Here is an 11342-nt window from a genome sequence, read left to right on the forward strand (position 1 = left end):
TCAAGGTCATTCCCTCAGCCTTAGTCTTGGCGGGGGTTATAGCTTCTGATACCAGGCACGGCGGTTCCCAACAATATATTAGCTCTTTGTCTGGAATATTTATTTAAATTTTTTTGTAGTTTTTATTTATTTTTTTGCAATTCTTTTAAACATTGTACTCATGTAAAACTTGCTAGGCTTTTAGAAACAAAATTAATTTTGCTGCATTTTAATAGTTTTTAGTGCCAATATTGTACTAGAGTTATAGTAAATGCAAAATTTTCTCTTTTTTGCAATGTTCTGAAATAGTATAAATAATAGTGGAGTTATCTTTTTAAAGTTCTGGCAAAAAGGATCTATTTTGCCACTTAGGACTGTTAATTGTGTGGGGTACTTTTATGTACCCCTTTGTACTTTTTTTGTACTTTTTAAAATAATTGTAAAACAATTATGTACTTTTTTCACAATTGTTGGTATCTTTCAATTTTCTAGCTCTTCTTGAGTATTTTTGGTAGAAAATTTTTACTTCAATTATACTTTAATATATAATAGCATAAACTTGAGGAAGATAATGTCTTATATTTTTAATTCCCAAGTGTATGTGATTATTCATTCAGCATGTGTATTTTGTGTACTTGTGTATCTATATTTGTTTACATTATCTATTTTAAGATATTTTGGCACTTTTAAAAACTACTCTTAGAATTATCATTTTGTGGCTTCTTAAGTTCATTAACTCCATTTTGTCTTCACTTTTTTCTTTTATATTTTGGTTATTTTTGTTATTTCTTTCTTAATCCTTTACTTTGATTTTTATGCTTCTATTTATTTGAATGATTAAATCTGTTAATTTTCTCTGATTTTACTGTATTTGGTAGGTTTTGGTATGTAGAGTTTTCATTATTGTCAGATTCTATGCATTTCTCATCTAGTTTATTTCCACTTTCATGTATTATTAAGAGAATACTTTCTTTTAAAATATTTTATTTACTTATTTTTAGAGAGAGGGAAGGGAAGGAGAAAGAGATGGAAAGAAACATCAATTCATGGTTGCTACTCATGCACCACCCTACTGGGGGGGCCCTGGCACGCAACCCAGGCATATCCCCTGACTGGGAATAGGACTCACGACCCTTTGGTTTGCAGACCTGCACTCAATCCACTGAGCCACATCAGCCAGAGTGAGAATACTTTCTTTTTAATTTGCAGGTGGGAGGTGGTATATTGCCTGTTTTATCTCATTTTGCTATTAATTTCTCTTTATATTTTCTTATGGCTAAAAGAACATGCATAGCATTTCTTCTCTTTGAATGAATGAAAATCATCTTTATTATCAATTTTTAACTTGGTTTTGTGTAACTATGGAATCAATGATGAATTCTTCCCCCAAACCTCTTCTTTTTCCTTTCACCATGGGTTATACAGGAATTTTAATGTGTCTCAAAACTGTATGAGAGGAGCATCAGATATGTGGGGCATCATTTGTTCTTGCTTACCTTTAATAAAGATCTCTCCCTTAAATCTTAATAATTAGTTTTGATTGTTACTGAATTTTTGTTCATATCCATAGTCATGCCATAACTTCCACTTGTCAGATTCACATATACTCTGACCTTCTTCATTCTCCACTCAAGAATGTATTGAAAGTGGTTTACTTGAAATAGCAATAGATAGATAGAAAGGTAATAGACAGGTAGATACTACAGCACTACAAATTGAACTAGAAACATATCAGTTTAATTAATAAAGAAAGATAAGTATTGATCCATGAGGCCCAAATACAATAATTAATAATATCTTTGTACAGAGAAAATAACATAGTTTTTTAGTAATCATGGAAGATATCCATAGACAACTTCATAGCTAAAAAAAGTGAGAGCTCAGAAATCCTTGAGAAATAAATTGTGTCCCAACCAGAGAAAAATAAAGAGCAATTCCAACAGTTTAAGAAAGAAAAGCATTGTTTTTTTTTCTCATATGTATATTGATTTCTAGGGAGAAGCCTAGAGTTCAATGTGGTCCCTGAATGCCAGAGTTGCTAAGTTTGTGGGAAATGTCTAGGGTCTAGGCTTATAAATTTCAGTCTATGCTAATAGTTGGGGGGGAAACATTGGGAAATTCTAAAACCCTTTGAGCAAGGTATGGAAATAGCTTTGAGGGCCAGAAGAGAAGAAGTAAGCATTCTCTGGGAGAGAGGAGAATGCAAACATGTAGCTCTAAGAAGTGGCTCTGTGGCCAGACCATAAACATTGGCAGCAGATGCACTGCGGGTAGAGGCCCCTGAGAGGCATTACAAGCTGAAGTCCGCAAGGACATTTGAGGACCACAGAATGGACATACTTCCCTCAATGCCCGGATAATTCACAAGCCATCATATCTCCCTCTTTGCTTCTTCACTAGGTATCCTGAACCAAGAATCTAGATGACTACTTTTCCCTGGTAAAAAGGAAAGGAGAGGAAGTGGGAGAAATGCCTGAAGAGTCCAAATAGTTACTGAGATCTAATTGGTTAATGAGATCTAACTGGTTTCAATTTAGTTACATTAGAATAATAAGGTTACATTTTCTATTACAACTGGAATTGAAGTCCTTTGAACAAAGGTGACTTCTATTATGGAGAAATAAAGAAAATTACTTTTAGCACATCTGACTTTCTGTGTAAAGTATATGCCCATGTCAATCCTCAGGGTGTGCCACCTGCTTCTAAGAAACACATATTCTGTTGATTCTTTCAGGTGTCTGCAGCAGCAGAATGATGTCCATGTTTCCTAGTCTCAATTATGTGGGTCACCAGCCTCTCAGTTGCCCTTGTCAGAAAGCTTGGAATTACTGTAGAATATGTCCCTCGTTCTCACATCTAATTTTTCATGAAATGTTACTGATTTTATCTTAGACATATTTCTTGAATTGTATCTTTCCCTATTTCCACTGCCTCTGTGACCTTCATCATGTTTCAAAGCTATTACAACAGCTGTTTGTTATTTTGCATACCAAAATTCTTTCTCCTCTCCAGTTTGATGCCAGATTATCTCTTCAAAAAAATAAATTAAAATTTCTCTCGTATCCATTTACAACCCACACTATCTCCTTATTGACCAACAACTCACCTTGATATTCAAGGCCCATCACCACCTGCCTGTCCCATCAACACCCTTTGATCTCACCACAGGGAACATCTCATTGCTGTTCATTGTCAAAAAAATGTATTTTCATGTCACCAAGGCTGCATGCCCTGTGAGTTCTACATGGCTAATTGTCTGCATTGTCTATTCCTTGTATTTAACAGTTAGCTATAGTGACTGTATATTTAAGTTTTATAAAATTTTTAAAATAAATCTTTATTTTAGCAAAATTTTAATTTTATCATATATAAGCATTTTACTGAAAAAGCAAACATTATTAAAAAGCTTATACTTAAACAAACTATAAAAACTTTGCAGGACAGCCCTGGCTGATGTGGCTCAGTAGATTGAGCACTGGCCTATAAACCAAAGGGTCGCTGATTCGATTCCCAGTCAGGGCATATGCCTGGGTTGAGGGCCAGGTCCCCAGTGTGGGGTGTGCAAGAGGCAACCACATAACAATGCTTCCCTCTTTTTCTCTATCCCTTCCGCTCTCTCTAAAAATTAATAAAATTAAATCTTAAAAAAAACTTTGCAGTACACATGGAACTAATATAATACTGAAAGCCAATTGTAACTGAAAAGCTAAAACAAACAAACAGAAAAAAAACCCCAAAATAGCATCCCCACAATCTTGCTCTCCAGAGGAAACCACTTATGACTCTCTTTTCTGCTATTATTGCTACTTAACTCCCTTTCTGTGTAACAGTGACTTCATGTTATGAAACCACTTCCCTTTCTTGCATAATTATAAAATAATTATGTCACAACTTTTGTGAAATGAAGATCCAACACATTATTATTATAATGTGAATGGTAAAATATACACCAGAAAATACATTATTATATTTGATTTCTTATAAAACTACTTTGATATTTTATTGGTTTAATTTTTGATATACCTAAAATTAATTTTGAAAATATTCCAAGAGATCTGTCAAATACCTAGCAATACATTTTTCAAATAGTTATATTCATTTGATAATGTTCTTTCTCCTGCTCCTTCCTTTCATCCTTCTCCTCCTCCTCTACTGCCTTTTCCTTTTTCTTCAATTCCTTCTAATTCTCCTCCTCTTGTTTTTCTACTCCTCACCCTCCTTCCCCTCTTTCTTCTTCCAAGTCATTCCCTCACTCAGACCTACTCTTTTAAGAAACAATCTGCTTTCCTTTTTAGCACCAAAATGTTGAACATTTATTTACATAAATTTCTAGTACATATTCACTTCACAATCACAAATCCCTTGTGATTTGGTTTTCACTACTTTGTATTTTTCTACGGAAATTATACTTTCACACATCTCTAATGGTCTCCCAATCACTGAAGTCACAAAGCTTTTGTCTCAGCTTTCATCTTTCTCAACACCTCAAAAGTACTTCCAATTACTATCTGCATTTCCCTCTTTAAACTCTCCCCTTGATTTTCATTGACTCTGTGATCTCCAAACCTAGGACCGATGGTGTGCTCTAAAAACATACCTGAACATTTGATCTGAACACTTTTTTCTTTATTTTCTGTTTTGCTGTCCTTTGCAATCTTAACCATTCTTGAAGTTCTTACCCAAATAGGCTGGTCTCTTTTCCATCTTCAATATTTCCTCAAGCTCCTTTATGTTTGTTTTCTATACCTGGAATATCTTAATCCCTTACTTGCATTTGCTAAAATCCCATTCAGCTTTTGAGACAATCATACTTGCTGCTTCAATTCAGAGCTCTTTCTGCATCTCCACCAACACTATATCTCATCTCTCTGTTCCCATTTACCATGACTTTTTTTGCCATCTCTCACTTAGCTGACTCTATATTATAATCATTTTAATACTTATCTCAGTTTTTTGTCTCCAGAAATATTTCAAACTTCAGATAGTTAAAATGATGACCTACCCAGCTGGCACTCCATGTACATTGAATTGAACACATTCTATTCAAAATAGAAAAACAGAAAAATACATAAGTTTTCTAAATTGCCAAACTGTTCATGGCTTACAAAGAACAGTGAAGCTAAATGCAGTAATTCCTTAGCCTTATGATTCAAACAAAATTAATGAATTTGCAGAATAGGTATTCTAATTGCCTAGGTTCAGACAGGTTAGAGTTTATTATCTCCTTTTTGCTTGAAGGAGTGACAACGTTTTACTTATTATTTGGGACAATAAAGAAAACATGTTTTATTAGCTTTAGTGAAGTGTTTTAGTTAGCCATGACCAGAGAAAGTGGTTGATGGAAATAAGATGGATCATCAAAATTTTATTATAAACAAAAGATTCCCTACCATTTATTAAACCACTATGTAGCAGGCATTATGTTTCACACTTAATACACAGTATTTCATTTAATCTTTCAAATCCTGGAAGGCAAGATTTTAAAAGGGAGTAACTTTATGTATAAGGCCCTTATATTATTATTATTATCATTGCATTTTAAATGATTTAGTTGTTTGATTAAAAAGATTAAATTGTATAACACTATTATTTTAGTCAAGACCAAATAGAAAATCTGGGAAGTAGGGCCAGCAAAAACTTGAGCATATGGCATTCAAAGTCCATAGATATTCTATTATTAGCACAAGATTAAAAATTTTCAAGCACTTCTGGGTCTGGGGAACTTAACATAAATTATTAAGAAAAAAAAGAAGTCTTAGAAGAAAGAAGTACTGAGTGTTAGACTTATAAAATGAGGATGTAATGGGGTCGGTTCAGGATCCCTGAAAAATTGTGCCCAGTCCCCTACTCCACCACCCCACCTCCCCATCCTCTTACACCAATGACATGGCAACAAGGAGCTGGCCAATGAAGACTAGATGTTAATGGTGAACACAGATTGCCAGGCTTTACCTTGTCTATGGGTAGAATTAATATCACATGACTCACATTCACAGCATCATTTCTCAGAGTATTCTCCATTGAGAAAAAAATATTTTTGACAATGAAATGATTCTGGGAAATGCTTTACACTTTATCTCTACCCTGGATATAAACATTGTAAATATTGTACATTGGAAACCTCAAGAGACTCTGTAGTTTAAATTTGATTAACTCAGTTTCTCCACAACTTACTTCACCATGAATCCTTTTTTTCATGTAAACAATTTATATGTTTCAAGCAAGACAAACAGGACAGCAAGCATGGCAGAAATGACAGACCAGGGAGTAAGAGAAAACATGTGGCATATTGAAAGCAAAGTTGCCTACAAATGGCTAAAGTGTGATTGGAAATTTGTGGAAGAAAAGTAGATACCAGAAGTGGAAATCTTTTCTCTCCAGTGTTGCTGAGGAAGCTTAATGGAGAAAGACACTCAACCCTGAAACCAGAGTGTAAGATTGATGTGTTCACATATATAAAGTAACCACGACAACTCGTGAAGACATTTCAGCTTGATGGTCTGTCTCATTATCTTTGAATTTTAATCAAGTCAAGTCAATGATTCAAAGTGTTTGTTTAGTGTCAGCCAGGAAGACTGAGGAGACTTTTAAAGTATCTCAGCTTAGCTATTCTATGCTCTGTGAGCCAGTATTTTTTTAATATTCTCTTTGTTCCAATTTGTTTCCACCATTGCTTCACTAGCAAAATATTTTGAAAACTTCATCTACATGATAATAAGAATGATATATATATATTTATTTTTTTAAAGATTTTATTTATTTATTTTTAGAGAGAGGGGAAGGGAGGGAAAAAGAGAAGGAGAGAAACATTGACGTTCAAGAGAAACATCCATCAGTTGTCTCTCACACACCCTCAACCTGGGACCTTGCCTGCAGCCCAGGTGCGTGCCCTGACCAGAATTGAATTGACAAACTTTTGGTTTGCCAAATGATTCCCAACCCTCTGAGCCACACCAGTCGGGGCTAGAAGAATATATATTTTTAAATAAACTGAATCTAGAAATATTCAAGTGTGTGGTTGCATTAGTCATGTACTTAGCAGAGTACCCCCAAATTGGTAGAGCCCTAGAATATTCTTGAAGTAAACTCTGTAGATTTGAACTGTTAGGGAGACCTATGTCTTCCTCCCACAGAGGTTGGCTTCCTTTGTGTTTCTCCCTAGTGGTGTGCAAAGCCCACACCTACATCCTCAGTTAAAAGTATATTGCCATGGAATATTATTTCACACACACTGTGGAACTAAAAGTTTCTAACTACAGTCCTACATGTTATATCCTGAAGATACAATTTCTTAACATGGAATGTGTATTTTTGGTGCTAATCACACCTTTATGTGCCACATGTATTTAAATAAGACTAAAATAGAGGAACATATTTATTTCTCTATCAATAGACATCACAGAGTTTTGTTTTTTCTTAATGTCCGTACTTGTTAGGGAAAGAACCAAAAAAATGAAACTTCTTTTTAAGTATAGTGAGACTCTCAGAGAATTTATCCAATATAAGAAGAAAGAAAAAGAAGAATTAAATCACACAACCTCCAACTTAAAACATACTAGTTTGATTTCCAATATAGAATTTGTGTTCATATCTATTTTTAGCAACATTACGGTTGTTTTTCTCCATTTGCTGTCCTCATACTTTCGTAGTTAACCTTCTTGTTTTTTAAAAAGGAGTTCTGCCAAAATATGTTGAGCAAGTTGTTTGTTTCTAAAACCCCAAGAAATCAAAAGTAGCAAGTAAACTTTATTATTATGACATTTTAATTATGAGTGGATTTTTGTATTTTTTTCTTTTGATCTTTGAATCACTTTATGGTCCTGGAGTTTAAATTTGTGATTTTGGTAGATCTTAATTATTTAACTAAAGAGTAATGTTAACCTATGTTTACATATAAATAAAGCTATGTAAATAAAAGTCATCCCTACTCTTCAAAATAACATTAACACTTCAGATTTATATAATGTCAGGACTTTGATATATAAAATTTCATCTGACTACTGAATAGCCTGTGACTCTATCAGGTCAAATACTGCTCTCCTCTAGTCCTCTAGGCTTCTTGCACCCTTTGGGGGTTGCTTGTTTGCTTGTCTTTTCTAAATAAGGAAATTGGAACTTACAGATGAAAAATGATTTCTCCAGAGTCATACAAATATAGGAGGTTGCTCCAGATCTAAAGCTAAAAATTTCAGCCCTCTTCTCATAACACTTGGCTCCCTCTCAGTATATAAACAGTTTAACTCAGCCTTGAGAAGAGTAGAATGAAAATGTAACTGCTCCTTCCTAAGCTGGTTTTTAACTCAAGGAAACTCTTTGGTGGAGGGCAGAAAGGAAATGAGAGCCTCTGTGTTAGAGGGAAAGGAAGTAGTGAGATGGCATTGTGGCACTGTGTGCCATTTCTCAAAAAATCACTTCCACAGGGAACTATTAGTGACCACTATGCACCCAGCTACATACCACACACTCAGGATAAAAAGATAATATAAAACAAAATATAACCCACATTGAGATAAGTATCTATAATAACACGTGATAAGTTCTTTAGGCTCTACAAAGTTCTACAGGACAATGGCAGGACAGACCTGGTTTTGTGAAGTGTTATGGTTTGAATGTTTGTATCCTCCCAATATTCATGTTGAAACCCTAACTCCCAAAGTGACAGTATTAGGAGGTGGGGCTTCTGGAAGGTGATTATGTTATGAAGGTGGAGCCCTCATATGTGGGATTAGTGCCCCATAGAAAAACCCCACAGAGTATTTTTGTTTCTCTGCCTCTCACCCCTCTCTTTCCACCTTGTGAAGTCATAACCTGGAGGAGAATCCTTGCCAGGAATTGAATTAGCCTGCACCTTGATCTTGGACTTCCCAGTCTCTACAACTGTGAGACATAAGTGTCTATTATTTAGGCCATCCAGTCTAGGGTCTCTTTGTTATAGCAACCCGAACTAAGACATGGGCCTGAGCTTGCACATTTTGATATGTGTATGGGAGTGGGAGGGCAGAAAAAACTACAAAAACATAAATATAAAATGATGTGCAAGGTCTTGGAAGGGGCCTGTTCAAGGGAGAGTCCCTGAACTTTAAGCTTCTATGGTGTCCCAGTGTCTTGATAATAGAAGAAGGAGATTTTGTGCAGTCATCATAGAGGAGAGGAGCTTGTTAAGGAAAAGACCTTGGGCAACAACAGCTTAGAGGTTCTCAAGGACAGCAGCTGAGCATCCTAAGGAGAAGAAAGGGAAGTAAACAATTTGGTCTTTTACAAAATGGCCTCAGTGACACTGTTAGCCCCTCATATGCTTCCCTGCCATAGAGAGTATTTATGTTGAAAACAAAATAGATAAACTGAAGCAAGTATAACCATTTCCCAGTTAAAAAATAACTTGTCACCATATTATAAAGCATCATTTAAAAAGTGATATCCTCCAAATATTTTTCTTTAAAATGTGAATTTAAAATAAATGTGGATAGAAATAATGGGAATGTCCTATTGTGTATAACAAAGTCTTATTTCAAAAATATGATGATGCAGCACAAATAAGTAGAAGATATAGTACCAGTTTAGCAAGCCATTCTGAACCTATGATGTTAACTCAAAAATAGGACAGATAGAACAGAGAGATGACATTTCCAAATGTTCCTCAACAAGGAGTCACTGAATGTTTACTAGGTGATGACCACTTTTCTAAGTGCTAGAGAAATAATCTTGAAAAAAAGAGTAAAGAATAAAACCCTTGATTTCATGTAATTTAGGTAATGGAGAGAAAAACAGCAAATGAGTAAAACATAGTATAGTGGTATACCGTTACAGTATAATGATAAATGTTTTGGAGGAACATTTTGTCCCGTATTACTGCAGGAGTAAATGTGTTAGGTAGGTGAGTGTTGATATTATTTAAGCAGTGCAGTTGGGAGAGGCATCACCTTAGCACAAGATGTGAACAGAGGAAGTAAGAATAGCAGCTATCCAAGGAGAGGGAAGAGCAACTGTCCACATGTAGGTAACTGTTATAAATTTCATAAGAATGTATTAATAACAGGATTTCAATGCATTTAATTTGTGGCTTAGTAGTTACACATGTGCAGAGATATAGACATATTATAATACAGAATGGAGCTGATATTAAGTTGGTATAATTATAATTAACATATTTTCTTTTATTGTTATTTTATTGAGGTACAATTGACAAAATTGTAAGATATATAAAGTGCATGCTGTGGTGATTTGATATACATATACATTGAGAAAGGGTTCCCCCATTGAGTTAACACATCCATCTAATGATTAGGAGTAAGTCAAGTCCAAATGGGTGAATTTCCTTAATTAATCAAGTTCTTTTCTTTGACTGAATTATGTTCAGCAATCTAGGAAAGTAATTCCTTAAACTCCCTGAGCCTATATCCAATTTTGATTTATTCAGTGTTGAAACAGTCCCCATTCTAAGTATTTTAAATCTTTTAAGTAATCTGAATATTAGCTGGGGACACTCTGTACTTTGAGATTTGCAAACAATTAGTTTAAACTCTCTCCCACGTTCTGTCAAGTATTTGATCTCCCCAAATTCTAGGTAGCTGATGATCTTTCTCTAAGTCAGTTCTTTCTCCAGCTTCCTGCCACCCTCAAGGTTCCCTTCTCACTGTATCCATTAACTATACTCTATTTGTTCCCCCATGGCCAGATGTAGTTCCCAATTGCCCCATATGTTCTATTTCCACACACAACATTCACAGTAGAAATTCTAATCTGTAAGGGAATCTATTAAGTTTGTGTGTGATAAGATTACTTTGCATCACTTCAGTTTTTTAGAAATACTCATCCATGGAATTGTCCAATGCTGGTGTTTTCCCACAGATCTCAATGACCACCCATCTCATCAACTAAACACTGTTCTTGGTCCCACATCCACCTCCTTTATTCTGTGCTCTTCTTTACCGCAAAAACTCCATTTATTTTCTTTGTTCAGGGAAGTTCAACTTTGTCTTTGCTTTCCTCTCTGCAAATTACCTCTTTTGAGTTTTTCATATTCTTGAATCTATAGGTATAGATAAAGTCATATGGACACCGTATACTCTTTTATTCTCAATTTTAAATTAAAAAATTTTCTCCCTGTATACTTAGTATAACTCTTCAAAACAAGGGTTATTATTATTATTTTAAAGAGGAGAAATATAAAGCTTAAAGAAGCATTCCACCCAAGGCCACACAGTGGGTTCTAAGTCTGTGCCCAAGTTGCATGCCTTATGTGAACTCACTGGCACCATGTAGCAAAGCCAGGGCCAAGTACAACAGGTAGCCTTCTTAGATGGGATTCTGGAAAAGCAGATGCTATCTTATTATTGTGCATCTGGAATATTTTTAGCAAGTCA

The sequence above is a fragment of the Phyllostomus hastatus genome, unplaced genomic scaffold, assembly GCF_019186645.2.
Source record: "Phyllostomus hastatus isolate PE091 unplaced genomic scaffold, TTU_PhHast_1.1 phas_contig_65, whole genome shotgun sequence".
Lineage (NCBI taxonomy): Eukaryota > Metazoa > Chordata > Mammalia > Chiroptera > Phyllostomidae > Phyllostomus > Phyllostomus hastatus.